Source organism: Capra hircus, chromosome 29, assembly GCF_001704415.2.
Source record: "Capra hircus breed San Clemente chromosome 29, ASM170441v1, whole genome shotgun sequence".
NCBI classification, from domain to species: Eukaryota; Metazoa; Chordata; class Mammalia; order Artiodactyla; family Bovidae; genus Capra; species Capra hircus.
Genome location: NC_030836.1, coordinates 38,853,313 through 38,877,128, shown reverse-complemented (window position 1 = coordinate 38,877,128; position 23,816 = coordinate 38,853,313). Strand labels below are relative to the sequence as shown.

At 41.9% G+C, this 23,816-nt stretch overlaps 1 pseudogene; it reads right to left on the bottom strand.

The window, feature by feature from the left end:
* The window catches only part of LOC108634203, a 50,145-nt pseudogene extending 39,019 nt beyond the window's left edge, over positions 1 to 11,126 (bottom strand).

Below are 23,816 nucleotides of genomic sequence, written 5' to 3'. Positions count from 1 at the left end.
GTTGTTCTTTGGAAGGAATGATGCTAAAGCTGAAACTCCAGTACTTTGGCCACCTATGTGAAGAGTTGACTCATTGGAAAAGACTCTGATGCTGGGAGGGATTGGGGGCAGGACGAGAAGGGGACGACAGAGGATGAGATGGCTGGATGGCATCACTGACTCTGTGGACATGGGTCTGAGTGAACTCTGGGACTTTGTGATGGACAGGGAGGCCTGGTGTGCTGTGACTCATGGGGTGACAAACAGTCAGACACGACTGAACGACTGAACTGAACTGAACTGGCCCGGCAACAGGGCTCAGCAACATCTGCAATAGTGCGACATGCCCTGCAGAGGGCGACGTCCTAACAGCTGCAGCACAAGGGTGTCTGAAGTTCCTATTTGAGAACCACCCTTCAGGGTTCTCCCCTCACCTTGAGGATGTAGGCTTGAGCTAGCACTGGGTATTTGATGCCGTTGATAGTAAAGATAATAGAGAACAGGGTATTTACCACAAAACATGACACATAGTTTAGCTAGAGAGAGAGCGAGAGAGGTTAGCCCTGGATATCCTTTTTGTGTGTGGAGACTGGGAGTGACTGGGGGCATGACCCTTCTCCTCGGAATGCCATGGTGTGGTGCTGATGAACTTCGGATGTTACTGACCAGTTTTCTTGGTCCAAGGATCAGTGATGTCCACAAGGGCCTCTCAGCTGCCGGAAGAAGCAATAACCTTTCTTTTCATGGAGATGCTGAGAGACAGTGTGACAAAGCGGACATCAAGGCCCCTCTGAGTCTCCCCAGAGCTGCCCCCTTCCCAACTGTCTCCTCATCTTTTGTGCTTTGTCTCTTCATCTTTTGTGCTGACTCTTTTCCTTTGCTCTCCACATGGCACCTTCCTTGGCATCCTTGAATGCAGTATTTGAATACTGCAGGATGTTTTGTATCTTGACACAAGCTGGTCTTCCTTCCTAAAAGAGTCCCCTCCCCTTTGACTAGCAAATTTCTTCTCATCTTCCAGATTCCAGTATAATTATCATTGCTTCAGGGAAGTCTTTGCCTCGTTGTTTATCAGTCTCCTGTCTTGGTCACTTTCTGTAGGCTCTTTCTCATGTATGCTGCTGCTGTTAAGTCACTTCAGTCGTGTCTGACTCTGTGTGCTAAGCTCCCACATCCCTGGGATTCTCCAGGCAAGAACACTGGAGTGGGATGCCATTTCTTTGTCCAATGCATGAAAGTGAAAAGTGAAAGTGCTGTCACTCAGTCGTGTCTGACTCTTTGCCACCCCATGGACTGCAGCCTACCAGGCTCCTCCGTCCATGGGATTTTCCAGGCAAGAGTACTGAATTGGGGTGCCCCTCATGTCTAGCATGTACAAGTCACAATCACCATGTCACCCTCACATCCAAGAAGGCAGATGCATAAGAAATGACACACACACATAGTGAATTGTGTCTTTGGTACATGCTCATGACACACACACATAGTGAATTGTGACTTTCACAATTCACTATGTGTGTGTCTGTCATTTCTTTTTGCCTCTGCCTTCTTAGATGTGAGGGCGAGTTTTATTCTCATTGCCTCCCTAAAGTTCTGGCACACAGTGGATGCCCAATGCTTGTCTGTTTGGTGAAAGAATGAAGACTGTGAAAATAATCAATGAGGAACATCCAGAGAGCTGTATCTGGTGGGAAACAAGTAATGCGTCAGCCACAGCATGAAGCTGGAGATTCGCAGGAACAGTAGATTCTCAGAATGGAGGGAGAGAGGGGCTCCTCTGGGAGAGGGTGTCTCCCAGCACTGCTCCTACAACCAGCTCAGACCCTGAGACCCTGGCCAGGAAATACATGACTAGCCCACAGGAACTCCAAAGGACAGGTCAGCTGTTGTCTGAGGGTTTCACACAGAATCTTATCATTTATGCCTCTTGTCCTCAGGTCACTCCTGGATCCCCCATTCCTGATTCTCTGTTCTAGCCCCTGCCCCACTGTATGCCCAGGTACGTGGGGTGTCTTTTTTTTTTTTTTTTTAGTTGCTTTTAAGCCTTTAGACTCAGCCAACTTCTGTCCACTGCTGGGTAGCTGCTCCCTAAGAAGACCAGTTATACCCATTTGATCAAAAATTTCCCTATCTTTAAACTGACATTTATCTGTGCTGAGAATTTCCTTGGTCCCAGGTAGCCCTGGACAGTTGGTCATCTTATAACTCTGATCAGGCTGGTATAATCCTCCCTGATCCTCGATTCAGCACATTGGAGAGTCCTCTAACCATGCTCCACACCTCACAGGGCAGTGGGTGCAGCCCTCTCCCAGGTGCACAGACCTCTCTGGACCCTTTTAGTACTCTGGTCAGAGCCTGGGGATTATGAACCCACAGGTTGTTTGCGTATCTATGTGTTTAGGTGTTTGTTTGTATATGTATTTGTATGTGACTCTAATTGTGCTCTTGTGTCTCTGACTGGCTATGCATGTTTGTACGTGTCTCTGTTTATATGTGTCTGCTTGTGTGTTTCCATGTGTCTGTGTGTCTGTCTGTGTCCTTGTGGGTGGTGTATATGTCTGTGTCACTATGTGTCTGAGAATCTATTTGTGTGTGTCTGCCTGTGTCCGTGTACGGATGTGGTGCATCACTCGGGCTGACCCTCAGAGGGAGAGGCTTACCGGTCCATGTGTACATGCCAGTCTCCCACTTGAATCAACGGTATTCAGTTGAGCGTTCCCTGGTAGTAGGCTTGTCCATCCCTCCAAAAATCACCACACTGCCCCTCCCCTGCATCTGTAGAGAGAAAAGAGGGGGAGATCTTTGGAGGACAGTAACAACAGCACTGTTGGAGAGCTTGTATTTGTGCCTGTCTACCCATCAAAGCCCCAATAAAGTCTCCATTTACAGATGCAGAAATCGAGGCTAGGAGTGATTGAGAACCAGAGTGAGGTCAGTTACTGGCTAATGAGTAGCACAAAGGAGGTTAGAAGCGGATTCACATAGCTGGGCTCCACCCACTATGCCTTCTGAAGAGGCCCAGGACCTCCTGCTACCTGTGTGCTCAGAAACCTTCAGATGAGAGGGTGCTGAAGAGTGTTTGCTTTCCCCTTGTCCAGCTTGTAATTTGTCAGGAAAATTAAAGGCTGGGAGTGCTAAGGATGTGGGTTCCGGTCTCCCAGAGTTTGCTCCACTGGCCTGTGACCTCTACTGTTAAAGGGTCCCACACTCAGAAGAGACCACACCTCTCCTCTCCCTTTTTTTTAATTTTCTCCCTGTCTTAAAATGACTTCTGTTTCTTGAACATGGGATCCCACATTTTGTTTTGTGTCCCACATTTTTATTTTTCACTGGCTCCTGAAAATTGGGTAGCTCGTCCTGGGCTCCCAGTGGAATGCTAATGAGGAGTGAAAGATATTCACTATCGTTCTCCTTCCTTCCTTATCAAATTCATAAGCAAATCCTATTGCTTTTCTCTCCAACTTGTTTTGTGTTGCCTTCCATTAGTCTTCCTCCTCACTCACCCCCCTAACCAAGTTACTAGTCTTGAGCCCAGGAGCAGGCATGTATTCCAATAAAACATTATTTATAAAAACAAGTGGTGGTGCCAGGTTGGGCTCTGGGGCCATAGTTATCCTGGCTTAGATTATCTTTCAAGATACTTCTTTATCAAGAGTTCTATAATTTTCATGCAACTGAAAGCACCTTACAGCTAATTTGGAGAAAGGGATTGTCCATCTCAGACTTACTTGCTCAAGGAGAAGGCAAAAACAGGCTCAGAAATGGCACCTTGATTCTTCAGGTTGTTAAAGATGGGGATGGCTCCAGTGAAGGATATGTTGGGGTAGTTCAAGCCCAAGACGCCATCAAAAGGTATACCCTCAAACCCAGATTCCGCCAGGCTTAGACTGAATGGCTGGTCAGTGCTTACAAGGTCCCCAATCTGTGGGAGAGAAGAGTGGTCCCACTTACAGATACATGAAGTGGTGCTAGAACTGGGCTGGGGTACATTGCCATTACATCCTTAAAGAAGAATTTAGGCTGGGCTGTGTCTTTGGTGGACCTCAACGTTAGAACAAGGTGGGAGGGGAATTTGGGTTCCATTTGTGTGAGGTTGTGAATTTTAAAACATCTGCCCCTCTGAAAAACACCACCTGAATGAGTCAAATTGGCCTCATGGCTTCTGTCCAGGTGGGTCAACCAAGAGTCAGGCCAGGACCCACTGGTGCCACCTTGTGGACAAAATGAGTCGAGAGCAAGATAGCCTTCTCTTTGGCATGATGTAATGACAGGAATGGACTGCATTCTCTGTAAGGAACTGTAGATTCTGCATCTGCCCTGGAAGACAGAAGCTGAAAACCCAATATTACTTGCAGGGTTCTATGAAATTATTGCCTGGGAAATTCACTTTTGGGGATATGTGTGTATTTCTGTGAATGTGTATGAAAGAAAGAGAGAGAAGGGAACTACTTAAGTATTTTGGAGAGGCAGGTAATAGGTTTTATTAGACTCTCAAAGGTCTCCTAGAGTGAGAACTCATTTATCAAGGCCCCTGACATCTCTGGCATCGTTTCCCACTCTGAATATTTGAAGCCCTTGACTACTCCCACGGTGCCCACATCAGTTTTATCATGTCCCAAAAACCCCACAGCAAGTGCAGTCTTGAAAAGCCAGCCCAGCTCCACCACATACAATATGTGTGACCTCAGCAAGGCCCTTGCTATCTGTACCTCAGTTTCCTCATATGTCTCATGAGCTATTCAGACCATTTGCTGTGTGGGCTTGTTGCAGATTAAACCAGTTATCACCTGAAAGTGCCTGGAACAGTCTGTGAATATAAAAGTGGGTGCTTTTATCCCCTCTTCTCGCTCCTAGCAAAATGAACCTTGAACTGCTCATGGGCAGAGGAGCTGCAACTCCAAACCTCAAACCACTCTCTTGGTTAGCTAATCTGTTTGCTCATGTGTCACCACGGGCAATGCCTCCCCAGACATATGATCCTGTGGATAAGAATGGCCAATATCTATGGGAGTTAGGAAAGGAAGGGTCCTGCCAGATGGTCCTGCATCTGTTTTGTAAGCAGGGGTCACTCCATAACCAGTCCTGACTCAGCTTCTGTTTACACGTTACCCGAACAGTGTCATAAGCAAGAAATCACTTTATGCTCCCAGATCCATAGGCGATGCTGAAGGTCTTTTGGGTAGGCCGGAAGGTGGAAGACTTTTAATGTCTGTACCTAAATTGCCCCACTGGAGAAGGGAATGGCAAGCCACGTCAGTATTCTTGCCTTGAGAATCCCATAATAGTATGGGGTTTCATAATAGTATGAAAAGGAAAAATGATAGGATACCAAAAGAGGAACTCCCCAGGTCATTAGGTACCCAATATGCTACTGGAGGTCATGGAGAAATAATTCCAGAAAAAATGAAGGGAAGGAGACAAAGCAAAAACAATACCCAGTTGTGGATGTTGTTGGATGTAGTGATAGAAGAAAGATCCGATGCTGTAAAGAGCAATACTGCATAGGAACCTGGAATGTCAGGTCCATGAATCAAGGCAAATTGGAAGAGGTCAAACAAGAAATGGCAAGGGTGAACGTTGACATTCTAGGAATCAGCGAACTAAAATGGACTGGAATGGGTGAATTTAACTCAGATGATCATTATATCTACTACTGTGGGCAGGAATCCCTCAGAAGAAATGGAGTAGCCATCATGGTCAACAAAAGAGTCCAAAATGCAGTACTTGGATGCAATCTCAAAAACAACAGAATGATCACTGTTCGTCTCCAAGGCAAACCATTCAATATCACAGTTATCCAAGTCTATGCCCCAACCAGTAACGCTGAAGAAGCTGAGGTTGAACGGTTTTACAAAGACCTACAAGACCTTTTAGAACTAACACCCAAAAAAGATGTCCTTTTCATTATAGGGGACTGGAATGCAAAAGTAGGAAGTCAAAAAACACCTGGAGTAATAGGCAAATTTGGCCTTGGAATGCAGAAAGAAACAGGGCAAAAACTAATAGAGTTTTGCCAAGAAAATGCACCGGTCATAGCAAACACCCTCTTCGAACAACACAAGAGAGGACTCTACACATGGGCATCACCAGATGGTCAAAACCGAAATCAGATTGTTTACATTCTTTGCAGCCAAAGATGGAGAAGCTCTATACAGTCAACAAAAACAAGACCAGGAGCTGACTGTGGCTCAGATCATGAACTCCTTATTGCCAAAATCAGACTGAAATTGAAGAAAGTAGGGAAAACCGCTAGACCATTCAGGTATGACTTAACTCAAATCCCTTATGATTATACAGTGGAAGTGACAAATAGATTTAAGGGCCTAGATCTCATAGATAGAGTGCCTGATGAACTATGGAATGAGGTTCGTGACATTGTACAGGAGACAGGGATAAAGACCATCCTCAGGGGAAAGAAATGCAAAAAAGCAAAATGGCTGTCTGGGGAGCCCTTACAAATAGCTGTGAAAAGAAGAGAGGTGAAAGCAAAGGAGAAAAGGAAAGATATAAGCATCTGAATGCAGAGTTCCAAAGAATAGCAAGAAGAGATAAAAAAGCCTTCTTCAGCAATCAATAAAAAGAAATAGAGGAAAAGAATAGAATGGGAAAGACTGGAGATGTCTTCAAGAAAATTAGAGATACAAAGGGAACATTTCACAAAAAGATGGGCTCCGTAAAGGACAGAAATGATCTGCACCTAACAGAAGCAGAAGATATTAAGAAGAGGTGGCATGAATACACAGAAGAACTGTACAAAAAATATCTTCATGACCCAGATAACCATGATGATGTGATCACTAATCTAGAGCCAGACATCTTGGAATGTGAAGTCAAGTGGGCCTTAGAAAGCATCACTAAAAACAAAGCTAGTGGAGGTGATGGAATTCCAGTTGAGCTGTTTCAAATCCTGAAAGATGATGCTGTGAAAGTGCTGCACTCAATATGCCAACAAATTTGGAAAACTCAGCAGTGGCCAGAAGACTGGGAAAGGTCAGTTTTCATTTCAATTCCAAAGAAAGGCAATGCAAAAGATTGTTCAAACTACTGCACAATTGCACTTATCTCACATGCCAGTAAAGTAATGTTCAAAATTCTCCAAGCCAGGCTTCAGCAATATGTGAACCGTGAACTCCCTGATGTTAAACCTGGTTTTAGAAAAGGCAGAGGAACCAGAGATCAAATTGCCAACATCTGCTGGACCATGGAAAAAGCAAGAGAGTTCCCAAAATACATGTATTTCTGCTTTATTGACTATGCCAACACCTTTGACTTTGTGGATTACAAGAAACTGGAAAATTCTGAAAGAGATGGGAATACCAGAACACCTGACCTGCCTCTTGAGAAATCTGTATGCAGGTCAGCAAGCAACAGTTATAACTGGACATGAAACAACAGACTGGTTCCAAATAGGAAAAGGAGTGCGTCAAGGCTGTACATTGTCACCCTGCCTGTTTAACTTATATGCAGAGTTCATCATGAGAAACTCTGGAACTGAAGAAACACAAGCTGGAATCAAGACTGCTGGGAGAAATATCAATAACCTCAGATATGCAGATGACACCACCCTTATGGCAGAAAGTGAAGAAGAACTAAAAAGCCTCTTGATGAAAGTGAAAGAGGAGAGTGAAAAAGTTGGCTTAAAGCTCAACATTCAGAAAAAGAAATCATGGCATCCGGTCCCATCACTTCATGGGAAATAGATGGGGAAACCGTGGAAACAGTGTCAGACTTTATTTTGGGGGGCTCCAAAATCACTGCAGATCATGACTGCAGCCATGAAATTAAAAGACGCTTACTCCTTGGAAGAAAAGTTATGACCAACCTAGATAGTATAGTCAAAAGCAGAGACATTACTTTGCCGACTAAGGTCCGTCTAGTTAAGGCTACAGCTTTTCCTGTGGTCATGTATGGATGTGAGAGTTGAACTGTGAAGAAGTCTGAGCGCCGAAGAATTGATGCTTTTGAACTGTGGTGTTGGAGAAGACTCTTGAGAGTTCCTTGGACTGCAAGGAGATCCAACCAGCCCGTTGTAAAGGAGATCAACCCTGGGATTTCTTTGGAAGAAGTGATGCTAAAGCTGAAACTCCAGTACTTTGGTCACCTCATGCGAAGTGTTGACACATTTAAAAAGACTCTGATGCTGAGAGGGATTGGGGGCAGGAGGAGAAGTGGACGACCGAAGATGAAATGGCTGGGTGAGATCACGGACTCGATGGGCATGAGTCTGAGTGAACTCCGGGAGATGGTGGTGAACAGGGAGGCCTGGCGTGCTCCAATTCATGGGGTTACAAATAGTCTGACACAACTGAGCGACTGAACTGTACTGACCTAACTTGTGTAGCTGCGGACAAAAGAGATGAGTGTCATCAGGTGCTAAGGGTGGAAAACAGGGCAGCAGGGTAAGTGAAAGATGGTCCGGGTAGGGGGTGTCAATATTGCCAACAGGCTGCACTGGGGCAAAAGAGGGATGGCACCCAAAAGTCAGATTAGCCTGTGTCAAGGACAACCTGGAATTCCTGAAGGGGTGTTCCAATGGTAATGTTACCCATGTACAGCATCTACAGGGAGAAGAAGGGAGTGGGTTTTCCAGAACTGGCTACCCTCTATTCGCACTTGCTGCCTCCCTTTGGGTGTCACATATATCTTGAGATCACTTTCTAACCACTGTGCAGCTCACAGCCTTTGATAACAGTGGTGTCTGCAATTGATATATATTTTCCTGTGCTACATTGTACGCAGGATATTGTTTTGTCACCAGGCTTTGAAGTGATACCTCTTTCATGGCAAGCCTAGAGGCATATCCACTGGGCCTCCAGGACCGCTGGACACCTTATGGTGCCTTCATCTGAGAAGCTCTGTAGTCTCTTCAAACCCAGCATTAGCATCCTCTTCTCCAGGAGGTCCTTCTTGATCAACCCCAGCCACTCCCTCAGAACTCAGACCACATCCAATTACCACACAGGTGACCCTTTCACTTGACAAGTATTTACTCTTTGCCTATCTCTCAGGCTGGCATGGGCATCCTAGAAAACAAAATAAGCCCTTTTCTAATCTAAAAACTGTAAGCACTGTGATAGATTCTTATGGCCTTACACGGAATATGGGTTCAGTAACATTTTACTACTGTGGTTCTTGCATCTGTGGAAACTGAATTCCTCTGCCTGGGGATTCACAGTTGCTTTGCAGTTGGTTCTACCTTTTCATCAGAGATGATTCACTCTTCGTCTGTAACTGAGTGACTCCCTTAGTTCGGAAGGATCTGCTGTTGCTGCTGCTGTTAAGTCACTTCAGTCATATCCGATTCTGTGCAACCTCATAGACAGGAGCCCACCAGGCTCCCCCATCCCAGGGATTCTTCAGTCAAGAACACTGGAGCGGGTTGCCATTTCCTTCTCCAATTCAGGAAAGTGAAAAGTGAAAGTGAAGTTGCTCAGTCATGTCTGACTCTTAGTAACCCCATGGACTGCAGCCTACCAGGCTCCTCCAACCTTGGGTTTTTCAAGGCAAGAAAACTGAAGTGGATCGCCGTTGCCTTCTCCTCAGAAGGAATAATCTCCATCAAACTAATGACACATCTTTGACACAGAAATGGATGTCTACCTGCTACCTAGTAATTTCTGGGCTCAGTCACCAAGACCAAGAGTTGAGGAAGATAGAGCCTTCTCCTTTGGATGGGACCTCTGTTGCCCGGGGTTTCTACCTCCTGCAGAAACCTCCTGGATCCCCAGCCCCAACATCCCACCCATCACCTCCGGAAGACCCCAGTGCTAGGCTAGAACACCAGGGGGTGCTGTGGAGCACCATCCTCCCAAAATACTCACATCCGTGATGTTTCTCAGGGGGTGAATAGTTCTATTTGAGCCACGAGAAGAAATATGGAACAGTCTGTAAGTATGTTCCCTCAGGAAATTGTTCAGCATGTTTTTTTCACTGAGGTTTTTCTCATGGTCTTCACTTTTGTTAGAGGTATTCTTTCATCGAGCATTTGACCAAAAAAAAAAAAAAAAAAACAAAAAACCACCAAAGAAACAGCTACAATTAGCTGTCAGTTTTAAGGTATAACTGTCATTGTAATGGCACTGCGTATTTTCCAATCATTTTTATGAGTCACCTTATTATCAGAATTTTATGCATATTCCATGCAAAGACATAGGTTTGAATAAAGATTATGTTCTGTAACGTTGGGTAGGCCATATGAACATGTGGGGTCTCAGTGTCCCCTCAGTAAAATGGTGGAATGTAATGATTCAAACCCTCCAAATAGAATATTTTGAGGATAGTGAAGTGATGGATATAAGGTGCCTGATAAATAGGAAGTCTCAACAATGACAGCCATTAGCACTGCTGTTGCCATCCCACTGTATCCTTCTCATAGAAGCTCAGGCAAGGAGGTAGAAGGGGGATTACTGTCCTCTTTTACAAGGGAGGAATTTGAAATGCAAGAGGTTTTGAATTGCCTGTGGTCACCCTGCTTGTCTGATATAAAACAGTGTATAAATAATTCTCCCAATCTTTCTACAAGTTGAAAGAGAAGAGATAGTTGAAAAAGAAGAGATAGTTGAAAAAAGAATCTAGGAGATAGGGAACAAGTTAGGGAAATGTAGAGGCTCAAGAAGGAAGGATGAGTCAAATGAAAAATTAAAAGAAAACAACACAGAGAGAAAAACATCAGAGCCTTCCAAAGAGATGAAGAGATAAATGATAATGATACAGAGATGAAGACATAGACATGTACACACTGAAGTAGAGAGGGAACATGCTAAATAAAACATGCTAAATAAAAGATAGAAAAGTGCTATTCCACAGGACCACACCTTCATCTGCATTGACTGTGCACTGAAAATTGCAAGGAGTTCCAATTTCAATAGGTCATGACATGACTGGACCCCAAGAGTTGTGCAGCTATGCAAATCTACACCAGGACCTTTGGGACCCACAGTTCCTATAGCAACATACTTATCAATAAGGTAGGGTTGAACTTTAAGATTTTCAAGGAAATATTCCATTCCCTTCTAAAACTGATGAATAGAATAATCAGATGAAAAGAAAAATCACATAAATCAATATGATGTGGTTTACAGTGTCCATACTTACATGACTATGCAATCTCAGAAGGCCACCAGGTCAAGGAGCACAAGCCACTTCATGCTTCTTTCCTGGCTCCAAGTACTCAGGAAAGATCAGGTTCTTAGCATGTAGTGGTGACCCAGAGCCCCTAGTTATATATGCTCTGACATGCCCAAGTTTAGCCCTTTAGGCCAATAATAGGTCTGAAAAAACACAAAGGTCTCAATAAAATATTTACCTTCATCAATGTTGAAGGAAGTTAATGCAGCCATAATAGGGAAGCGGAGATGTGCCTGCAAATAGGACTCTCTGCTCGGGTGGAATGTGCTTCCAAACAAGATGTTCTGCCAAAGAGTCTGGACACAGCCTTGAGTTTAATGGACCCTTGCAAACGAGGGAACATTCCCTTCTTGTGATAAAGAGGAAGAAAGGGCTCTGGACAGACTCTGCAGTAAACAGGAGTTTCACTCCCCTTGCTGTACAATAACATTTGTGCACCTGCGCTGTGCTGAAAAGACTTAGTCATACAGTCTGGAATTCTGCCTAGGGGGCTTTATAAAAATAAACTGCAGCTTGTTTGTGCAGTTCTCTTTTCCTCCGGCAGGAGTTGTGTCTTTGTCTGTCTCATGTGTGTGTTTTGTCTTTGTGTCATTTCGCTCCCAACATCTGGCACCCAACGTGGGGCTCGAGTGAAACCGAAAGGGTGAGTAACCCCGGGGGGATTTTATAGCAGGGGAACTTTCAGGAAAATCATGGGGAATTCCTCATCATTATGGACACAATACATGGAGTTGGTCAAAAGACTTCTCCACTCCATAGGCATTAAGGCCTCGACTCGTCGATTGAGTAAGCTCTTTCGCTTGGTGGAGCAATATTGCTATTGGTTTCAATATCAAACTAAGTTACAGTTAAACTTAAAGTAGTAGAAAATAATCAAAAAAAAAAAAATTGAGAAAGCAGCATCAGAAGGATAATGTGATCCCTTTGAAGTTGTGGACTTTATGTAGTGCTATAACACAGGCTTTGACCTTGCTATCTACTGATAGTGAAACTAAATCTAATGCTTCAATGAAGGGAGAGGCAATTTATGAGGATGTGCCAGATGTTGGTGGGGCTTCTGCATCGCCTAAAGGTAGAGATACAGGTGAGCCTCCTCCTGTAAATGGTAAAATATCTGATAGTTCAAAATCAGATTTGGAGGCTTCTCTGGTTTCGTCAGAAGAGGGAAAAGAGATTTTAAAAAAATGACCCATCTATTCCAGGAGTGGTAAAAATCCCGTAAAAAAGAGAAAAAATCTACACCTTCTGCTTCTCCTTATGCTTCTCTTTTCCCCACTGCGGTTGATCAGCCCGATGTGGGCAGGGAACATTGTCAGTTCTCCTTTCCTTTGTCTATGTTTTATGATGATGACTTACCTGCTCCCCCTGGTGGTTTTATCAATCCTCCACAATTATTTCCCATCCAGAGACAGCAAAATGCCAACGTGGTAAATGTTCACTACACTCCTTTGGAATATAAAATTTTTAAAGATCTTAAAGCTGCAGTAGTGCAGTATGGTCCTCAATCTCCCTTTGTTTTGGCTATACTGAAATCATTGGGAAAAGGCAAATTAATCATTCCGTTAGATTGGGAATCTATTGCTCAAGCTGTCTTGGAGGGTTCTCAATGGTTGCAACTTCATAGCTGGTGGAAAAAAAAAAAAAAAAAAAAAAGCTAAAAAGCAGGCTCAGATTAATACAAGACAAAATCCCCCGGTCCTCTCGAGGACAAACTAACGAGAGAGGGCCATTATCCGGCTTTAAGAGAACAGGCTCAATACTCTGACCAGGACTTACAACAGGTCCACCAGGTCTTTTTACGAGCATGGCGCCATGTGGTGCCTACTGGCCACGCCCAGCCCTCCTTTGTTAAAACAATGCAAGGCCCCAAGGAGCCATATACTGATTTTCTAGCAAGATTGAGGGTAGCTGTAAAACAAGCTATAGGGAGGGATGAGATTTCAGGTTTATTATTACAAACTTTAGCATTTAAAAATGCAAATCCTAAATGCAAGCACATACTGAGACCATTAAAGGGACAGGGTGCATCTGTAGCTAACTATATCAGAGCCTGCTCAGGAGTAAAAAGAGCAAAGCATCAGGCTAATGTCTTTGCTACAGCCTTGGCCAAAGCTATAAGACCACAAAGGGAAGGTAACTGCTTCCATTGTAAAAAATCTGGTCATATTAAAAAAAAAGTGTCAGAAATTAAAAGCTAATCAAGGTGCAATTCCTAAAGACAGATCTCTTGCTAAAAAAAGAATAATAATAAGACTCCTCCTGGACCTTGCCGTCGGTGCGAAAAAGGGCTTCATTAGACTAATGAGTGCAGATCTGAAACAGACAAAATGGGCAACCCGATATCAAAAAACTTTCCTGCGGGCCTGAGTCCTTGGGGCCCAAAAACAATACTGGGGATTTCTCCTCCCTGCCCTCCTGCCATCCCACCTACCCCAACCCTGTTCCCTCCCAACAACAGTTACGAGTCAATGCCCCATTAAAAAGACCTCAAATGATGATTTCGGACTTACGGTCTGCTACTTCAGAAAGTGCTGCTACTGATTTGCCACTAGCTGAAAATGTCCTTTTGTCGCCAGGAAGAGGCATTTACAAATTAAAAACAAATATATTCAGACCACTGCCTAAAGACATTTTTGGCTTGATATTAGGCTGTAACAATGTGGCTTTGAGAGGTCTAACCACAATTCCTGGGATAATAGACTCTGACTATGTTGAAAAAATTTTAATTATGGTTTCTACTTCTACCACGCTTTCATTATTAGCTAGAGAGCATATTGCTCAAATACTTCTCCTACCTTATCACCCCTTTTTGGCTCTTCCTAATAAACAAACAAAAATATTTAAAAATACTGGGCGACATATATTTTGAAAAATGCTTATCAAAGATTCTCGCCCTGTTCTCTCCTTGATTAAAAAAAAAAAAAAAACTTTGAGGGACTAGTAGACACAGGGGCAGATGTTTCAGTCATTTCTTCTCAACAATGGCCCCAAGATTAAAAAAATAAAAATGAAAAAGCCCTCTAATGCTGGGCTCCATTGCAGATGTCTAAAAGAGTACCCATCCCTTACAATGCCAATTCCATAATAAAAGATCAGCGTTTGTTACCTTTTATATTGTAAACATACCTATTAATATATAGGGAAGAGATCTTCTCTCTCCTTTGGGGGCTTCTGTAACCATTCCATCAAAAAACTTGTAGCCACTGCTCAAATTCCTCGAACACTCCCATTAAAATGGTTAACTAATACTCCAAAATGGGTTGAGCAATGGACATTACCACAAATAAAGCTTGAGATATTAAAAAAATTAATACAAAAACAACTCCAACTTGGTCATATAGAGCCCTCTACCTCCCCCTAAAATTATCCTGTTTTTGTTATTTTAAAAAATCTAAAAAATAGATAATATTAACTGATTTACGAGAAGTTAATAAATGTATTGAACCTATGGGAGCATTACAATTGGGACTCCCCTCTCCAGCTCTTATTCCTCAGAATTGGTCCTTAATGGTGCTAGATCTTAAAGACTGTTTTTCTTATTTGTTTTTTTTTTTTTTTTGCCATTCCCCTACAATTGCAAGATAGAGATAAATTTGCTTTTACAGTTCCTGTTCTTAATCATGCTCAGCCTGTTAAGCATTATCAGTGGACAGTCTTACCACAGGGAATGACAAATAGCCTACCTTATGCCAAGAATTTGTAGCTTGCTCTTTACAATCTCTCCATCAAGAATACCCTAATTATATTCTATATCACTATATGGATGATCTCCTATTAGCAGCTCCTAGTATTGCTGAACGTGATGAATCCTTTCTAAAAGTACAGGAGACTTTAAGACTATACAATTTGCAAATAGCCCCAGAAAAAATTCAAAAGGACTTTCCTATTTCGTATTTAGGGACGGTATTGAAGCAACAGAGAATAAGGCCCCAAAAGTTGCAAATTAGAAGGGACCATCTCAAAACCTTAAATGATTTTCAAAAGTTATTGGGAGATATCAATTGGCTACGCCCAGTACTTGGGATTCCTACTTATCAATTATGACATTTGTTTTCTACTTTAGAGGGAGATACAGCTCTGGATAGCCCCCAGACCTTAACCCCATTGGCTTTACAGGAACTTCAATTTGTTGAGCAACGACTAAATGATGGCTTTTTGACTTGCTTACATGTGTCTCAACCTACTTCGTTTATAATATTTCATACCCCTTATTCCCCTTCTGGTGTAATTGCTCATGAAAAAGGATTAATAGAATGGGTTTTCTTACCTAACAGCTTTTCAAAAAAAATGACTACATATATGGATAAATCAGCCTTCCTTATACAGAAAGGTCGCCATCGTATTTTACAATTGTCAGGATGTGAACCACACCAGATTGTTACTCAGTTAACAACTGCTCAAATATCTCGATGTTTACAATTTAATAAAAACTGGCAAATTTCTCTTGCTTCATTTCCTGGTTCGTTTTCTAATCACTATCCGTCATCTAAATTGATTGATTTTCTCTGGACTAACTCTATGATATCTCAATCCCCAATTTCAGATGTTCCAGTTAAGGGACCCACTATTTTTACAGATGCAAATAAAAATGCTGCTGGATATTGGACCCCGGAAAATTTTAAGGTTCTCCCCCACTCATTTTCTTCTGTACAGCCCGCTGAGTTGTGGGCTATCTATTTAGTTTTGCAAGATTTTCCCCAACTTCCTAGTAACATTGTTTCAGATTCTCAATATGCTGTTCTCTCTTGCCTACAGCTTCCCCATGTCTCCCTTCCACTGACACTTAAAACAGCTATTGATAAAGTGTTTTACCAAATAAAACAATTGCTCTTGCAGCGTCCAGAGTTAATTTTCTATACTCACATCCTTGCACATTCTGCCCTTCCTGGACCCTTATCATTCAGAAATGCTACAATTGATGCCTTACTTTATCCTATAGAAGCAGCAAAACAAGAACATCTCTTACAGCATACCAATTCTAAAGAGTTACAAAAATCTCATCTTATTACTCGAAAACAAGCTCAAAATATTGTTCGTTCTTGTTCCATATGTGCACCTTTTGCTTTGCCATTTACCCCACCAGGTGTCAACATGAGAGGACAACAAGCAAATCAGATATGGCAAATGGATGTAATTTACATTTCTTCTTTCAGACATCAAAAATGTGTGCATCATACTATAGATACTTGCACACATTTTCAATGGGCCACTGCATTACATTCTGAAAAGGCTGACACTGTTATTACTCATTTGTTATCTTGTTTTGCAGTTATGGGATTACCAATTGAATTGAAAACTGATAATACACCTGTCTACCAATCCGCAAAATTAGCTCACTTTTTATCCCAATACCATATAACTCATACTTTTGGTATTCCTTATAATAGCCAAGGGCAAGCTATCATTAAAAGGGCTAATCATACCTTGTGTGAATATCTTAAAAAAATTAAAAAGGGGGAACAGGAGAGATTTATGAAACCTAAGGACGTTCTGAATAAAACCTTACTCACCCTAAATTTTTTGAAGATTTGGAGCAAGGGAAATCTATCAGCAGCAGAGTTGCATTTTCAAGGGAAAGAAGAGGATAAGAAGATCTTGAATATGCCTATTTGGTATAAAGATAAAGAGAAAGGTTGGATCCCAGCATTATTAATATATCTGGGACAAGGGTATGCTTTCATTTCTGTTAATAATTACAGGGTTTGGACCCCAGCAAGATTGATCAAAATCAACAATGGCTGATCCCTTTGTTCAAAAATTCAAAGAGCTTACTATGCAGAGAAGCTTTACTTTCCTTACAAGGGAAGCAATACCTCCTACATGGGGTCAAATGAAGAAGTTGACCCAGGAAGCAGAGAAGACGTTAATGAAGGCGGGGTAACCTCTGAATCCTACCAATCTTTTGCTTGTCATGATGGCAGTGGTGACATGTCAGGTAATCAGTGTATCGGCAAGTAATCATACACATTGGGCATATATAACTAATCCCCCATTAGTAAAAGCAGTTTCCTGGGGGGAGCCAAAAGTGCAGGTATGCACTAATGAGACTGCCTTCTTTCCCCCCAGCTTGCGGGGAAATAGAACAATTATCTCATCATAAACAACAATATAATATTAGTAATTTGACCACTGCAGCAGAAGGTATTCCTTTGTGCATAAGAGGACACCCCTTTTGTCTGTCCACCAAGGAACATTCTCATCATTTCTATAATACATGGGGGTAAAGTATAATAATTATCACTTTGCTACTTTTACTATGCTTGTTTCCACCAAGGGATTTAACACCATGACAGAACCGATAGACATTCATAACGGAATACACATGTCGCTATGCCCTGTTAACTTTTTTGCTCCTTCTCTAGAATCTTTGGAATGGGAACGTTGCCAAGATCATCGACCCTTAAAAGTCATGAATTATTCTGGGTCTATCATTGTAGATTGGAGTCCAGATCATGGGCAATTCTTAGAAAAAATGGTTAAATAAATCTCTTAGGTGGCATCGTGCAAATAGCACTTTGATGGGCAATGGTAATGAAACATTTAAATGGCAGCAATTTGCACTTGTTCTTCCTCGATTACAATTGCAAGGATATCCGCACATTCAAGGGGATATTTGGAAACTATGGGCAGTTTCTGGTAATCTCACTATCTGTTCAGGAAACTATACTTTGGATAGTGGCAATGCTTAGGGTCCATTTCATGTTAATTTACATGTTAATAAATCTTATTCTGCAATGGCATGTGTAAAATATCCTTTTGCATTGCTATATGGAAATTGGACCTGGAATGATACTGTGGGGTCTGTGTCATGTGATTATTGTAATCTAACTCAATGTGTAAATCAGTCTTGGTGGGAAGAATTTAAAAGGCAAGCCAATAACTCCAATTTTTCATTAGTAATTGTTAAGGCTCGAACAGAAGTATGGTTACCTATAAATCTGACTCGGCCGTGGTCAAATTCTTTTGCTGTTTCTCATCTAGTAACCGCTGTACAGACTTTGCTACATCTATCTCAACGTATGCTTGGTGTGGTCATTTCTTCAATTCTAGCAGTTGTGTCAGTAACTGCAACAGAGGCGGTGGCAGTCCTTGCGTTACACCAAGAAATTAAAACAGCTGACTTTGTCCAGGACTGGCATAAAGACTCTCATTTGTTATGGAAATGACAGCGAGATTTGGATGCACAACTTGCTACTGACGTGCTCAATCTTCAACACACCGTTTCCTGGCTTGGAGATCAATTAGCTGTTTTATCTACATGAAGTGTGTTGAAATGTGATTGGAATTCTTCTCAGTTTTGTATAACACCTGTAACATTTAACATGAGTGAGGGATGGGAAAGAGTAAAACGATCTTTGACTGGGCATCAAAATCTCACTACAGAGATTATGGACCTGGAACGACAAATTTTGTCTACTTTTAGCAGGACTTTACCTGACATTACAGAGTCTGATTTGTTGAAAAGTCTTCAAGAGGAAATGAATAACTTAAATCCATTAGGGCATGTATCCTCACTAATTGAGATTACTTTGGGGCATATTACTTTTATGTTGTGTTGCTTTTCTAGTCTTCTAGTGATGGCGGAAAGGGTAACAACTAAAGCGCAAAGCAGAGAAGATCCAGACCATGCTAAAATTTATTAAAGCAAATAAAAAAGGGGGAGATGAAGGAAGTTAATGCGGCCATAATAGGGAAGCGGAGATGTGCCTGCAAATGGGACTCTCTGCTCGGGCGGAACGTGCTTCCAAACAAGATGTTCTGCCAAGGAGTCTGGACACAGCCTTGAGTTTAATGGCCCCTTGCAAACGAGGGAACATTCCCTTCTTGTGATAAGGAGGAAGAAAGAGCTCTGGACAGACTCTGTAGTAAACAGGAGTTTCACTCCCCTTGCTGTACAATAACATTTGTGCACCTGCGCTGTACTGAAAAGGCTTAGTCATGCAGTCTGGAATTCTGCCTAGGTGGCTTTGTAAAAATAAACCGCAGCTTGTTTGCGCAGTTCTTTTTTCCTCCGGCAGGAGTTGTGTCTTTGTCTGTCTCTTGTGTGTGTCTTATTTTGGGGTCATTTCGCTCGCAACAAGTGTCCTTGGCGAGTGGACTTTGAAGCTTCTCAGAATACAGAGAATTGAACTGTAATCTCTTCCTTGAAGTTTGACTGGAAAATCAAACTAATCTGCATGGACATCTAAGAAGATGGAGAAACTTGAGACTTGGAGAAAAAAAAGAAAACTGCTAAGAATATCATAAAAATGGATACTAAGGGCCATGATCAACATTCGTGGTTTCATATCATCTTCCTAGCCACTTCATGACATATGCATTGCTGTCTTCATTGGAGAAGAAATTGTTAGGAGGATAAGTTGTCAAATGGCAAAGTGAAGACTTCAGGCACAGCCCAGGGACATACAACTGGCTTTAGGTAGTGGGTCTAAGGGCAGACATCAGGGGCACCTATGATGCCAGGCTGCATTAAAGATTTAGGGCAGAGCAGTACTTCAATTGCATGGTTTCAGTATTGGAAGAAATGCCATATGCATCCACAAGAAATTTTATATCACCCATAAACGTACAAGGAAGAACTCTGTGCTAGGTTCTGGGTTAAAGGCTTCAAAGTCAAAGTTGATGAAGAAAAAAGTGGTCTTTATCTTAAGAGAGCTGGCAGTCTAGTTCTCACAGTCATGGCCTCTGGAGGCAGATATGATACTAGGACTAGGTGGCCATGTTTAACCCTGGGCCACACAGGCCTTACCACTGGGAGCAGCCTTTCCTCCACTTCACCCATGCTGGAAAGCAGGCCAATTGACCTTGTTTTTTTTTTTTTTTTCAGTAATTCATTCTTTATAATAAATAAGACTCTTGACCATAGTGAAAACTATTTCTCCAAACTGAAATCTCAGTGCTAATCACATCTCAGCTCTGATCCGGCAGCTCTCTGTACCAATCAGTCATAAAACAACACAAAAGAATCAGAAGTTTGGATATTTATCTACAATCTACTGATTTTAATGTTAACAATTTTTTTTCCCCTCAAAAACAGTGGGAACAAAATCTCCATAGTGATTGGGTGGAATCAGCCTTCAGTCTCTGCAGGTATTTATTTCTTGCCTAGAGTTGGGAGTGCAGTGGGGACAGAGAGGAATTTAATTCATGTCTGTTGATTTAAAAAGAGACTGAATGCACACTGAACATGTGTGTTTCCTTTCTATTTGTAAAGAAAGATCATTAGGGACATACAAACCAACAAAGTTTAACTGCTGAAGATAAATGGATATATTTCTAATATAATTTCCCCATATAGTCTATGTCATAAAAAATTTTGCCTGCCAAACCAAACATACAAAAAATAATTTAGAAATGTCTTCCCAATCAAAGAAGACAAAACTACTGTGGCATCCAAGTAAAGACAATCATGTTTAATGACTCATCCAGGACTCCCAAGGCCTATTCCTGCAAGAGATCTATCCATGCCTGTCCCTTGAGTACAACAGGAGCCTCTCCAGTTGCCAGGTGTGTTTAGATAGGGCACTGTGACTTAATCCTCATATTTTCATGTTGTTTACATTCAGTTCTGGTGGTTAAATCCCAACAGGGGAAATATGATATCCCTGACAAATGACACACATATATGCACTTTGAACTATGGTGTTGGAGAAGACTCTTGAGAGTCCCTTGGACTGCAAGGAGATCAAACCAGTCCATGATAAATAAAATCATTCCTGAATATTCACTGGAAGGACTGATGCTGAAGCTGAAGCTGCAATTATTTGCCCACCTGATGGGAAGAACTGACTCATTGGAAAAGACACTGAGGTAAGGAAAGATTGAAGGCAGGAAGAGAAGGGGAAGACAGGATGAGATGGTTCGGTGACATCACCAAGTCGATGGTCATGAGCTTAAGTAAGCTATGGGAGTTGGTGATGGATAGGGAAGCCTGGCATGCTGCAGTCCAAGGTGATCCACAGAGACGGACATGACTGAAAGGACTGAACTGAACTGAACAAATTGAGAACAAAGAGACTGATAAATCTAATTGCATCAAGTTGGTGACTAGCTGCCCATAACAACATATTACTTAAGTGTCTTTAAAATTCATAATTATGACTACATTCAGAGTGGAATATCTTCTAACGAAAAACAAAAATTCTGCCCATCCAAAACAAAACCAAAGAAAAACAGGAAATAAATCTGAAACTATATTCAGCAACTTATTGTTCCTCTTAACTTCAGTTACTGTGACAGAATCATACGCATGTTAACAGGTAAAAGCGGGATAATAATTAAAACTAATGTTCTGTTGAAATAAGCCTCTGAATGGCTAGAAAAAGAGGTTCACATATAGCATAAAGAAGTTTAATTCAAACCCTGCCGTCTTAAATCTTGAATTGAAAGCATATGTTTGTGCCAACTAATTATATTCATTTTAATTTTATGTTTTAAGGAAAATGCATACTTCCTCCTCTAACAACTATAAAGCTTAGAAGTAGTGACAACTTGATGACAGTGACTATTCTGAGGACTAACATGTAGCTTCTAAATACATTTCCCATCAGATGATGCTTGGATTCTTAATGAGATGGCTGATTACAGGACTGAGTAAAGAAATGGACAAAATAATCTTGGGAAACATGAAGGACCAGAAAGCTAAGGGACTTCAAAAACCGATGGGGACTGGAGAGAAAGTTTAGGAATCCAAATGAAAAGGACAATCATCTACCAGTTTGTTGGGCAGAATGATGTTTCTGCTTCTCAACACACTGTTTATGTTTCTCATAGCTTTCCTGCCAAGAAGCAAACATCCTCTGATTTCATGGCTGCAGGAAGCATCCACAGTGGTTTAAGAGGCTAACATGTAGAAATCTGTCACTGCTTCCAACTTTTCTCCTTCTATTTGCCATGAAGGATGGGGCTGGATCCCATGATCTTAGTTTTTTAAGATTTAATTTTAAGCTGGCTGAATATGTTCAAATGTTAATAGGCAACATGTAATTTGAACTGTGATAGATTGTCAGGACACCAACTCACCATTCTGAGCACTGAGTAGGAAAATTATCATCAATGTTTATGCTATTTTTTTAAATTAAGCATATGTTATATAACTGCAAACATTTCTTGGAAAACAAGCTAGACTGTCCCTTCTGGGGGTGATGAGAGAGTGTTTGGGAGCAGCTATAATACAGATGAAGCCTTACTCACTGGCCTGTAGCTCACCTCCTGCTGTGGAGGTCTGGTTCCTAATAGACCAAGGACTGGTCCTGGTCCTGACCCACTGTGCTGGTATCATGGACTTCTGCTCTAAACCCAATAGTGGGACACTCTGTAAGACAAACCACCCTGCTTTCACCAAGTTTCTGAACAAATAAATGGCATTAAAATTGTGAGAGGAACAGTTATTTTGTTTTAAAGGAGAACAACCAAGTGCAACATATGACTACATTGTTTCAATAAACTGTGAAAAGGCATCTGCTTTTTGAGAATAAGAGAAATTTGTATGTGGACTGGATATTAGATGTTAATTTTATTGAGAACAAAAGAGCATTTTTTTTCACATCCTATTTTACCCCAAATGCTCATTATGTATACTTTGTGAAATGTCCATCTCGTCCATAAAACACTTAAAGAAAAATGAATAAGGAGTAAAAGAGATAATGAAATGACGGTCTGTCTTGATCTAAAACAGATCTGCATAGCTGCTATGGACTGCTTTGTGTCCACCCTTGACTCCCAATGTGATGGTATTAGGAAGTAAGGCTGCAGGGAGGTAGCCAGGTTGACATTGGGTTTTAATGGTAGTCCCTCATGATGGGATTATCCTCTCCCTCTTTTTTCTCTCTTATTCTCCCTCTTCCTCCCTTCTTTTCCCCACCACAAATGAGAACATAGCAAGAGAGAAAGACCTGATTCAAGTCAAGAATGTGGGAACTCTATTGGCCACCACCTTGATGTTGCTTAATCTCCTGTCTATGACAACCTATGGGACTAAGAGGTTAGTTTTGTAGTTATTGATGCAGAATGATGAAATATAAGGTTCATGACGCTCTTTTTCTTATATTTGTTATGGTTGAAATCGTTTTGTAGTGTGAAGTTTATAGAATGAAGTTTCTGTTTTAGTGATACCCTGAGGGGCCCAAGATAGCAGATTCAGGCAGGTCCCTGGTGAGTGAGTAGTTGGAAGACCACATGCTCCTTACACCAACTCTTCTCTTGTCATCTGAAAACCATCCCCCTCATACCTGACAACCTTACCTCCAACCCTATCTGCATCACCACTCCCCTGCTAAGCTACTGAGTCATCTAGTTGGAGATCTTGATGATTCAGGACAGGGTCTGGAAGGAGAAGGAATACAGGCATTTTTAGAAAGAATGATCTGGGTAGACCCTTCCATGGTTTTACCTTCTTTATTGCTATCTGCAGGTGAGGGATAAGGCCTGGGTAGAGAGGAAGCCACAAATGAGACTGCATGGATATTTGCCAGAGAAGAGAGGAGAAATTCACAACCCAATAACCAGGAGATGGGCAGCTTACACAGGACGCAGGAGGGAAGAAGCACTGGGAAAAGAATAGTGCCTAAGTGAGGGCCAGACCAACGTGAGTCTTCCTGGTAAACTTGGAGGTCGCATCCTTCCTGCTTTAATTACTGCTCCAGATGTGGAGGGGATAGAGCTGTACTCACTGCTACTGAGTCACGGGGAGACGGACAGCCTCCCCCAGG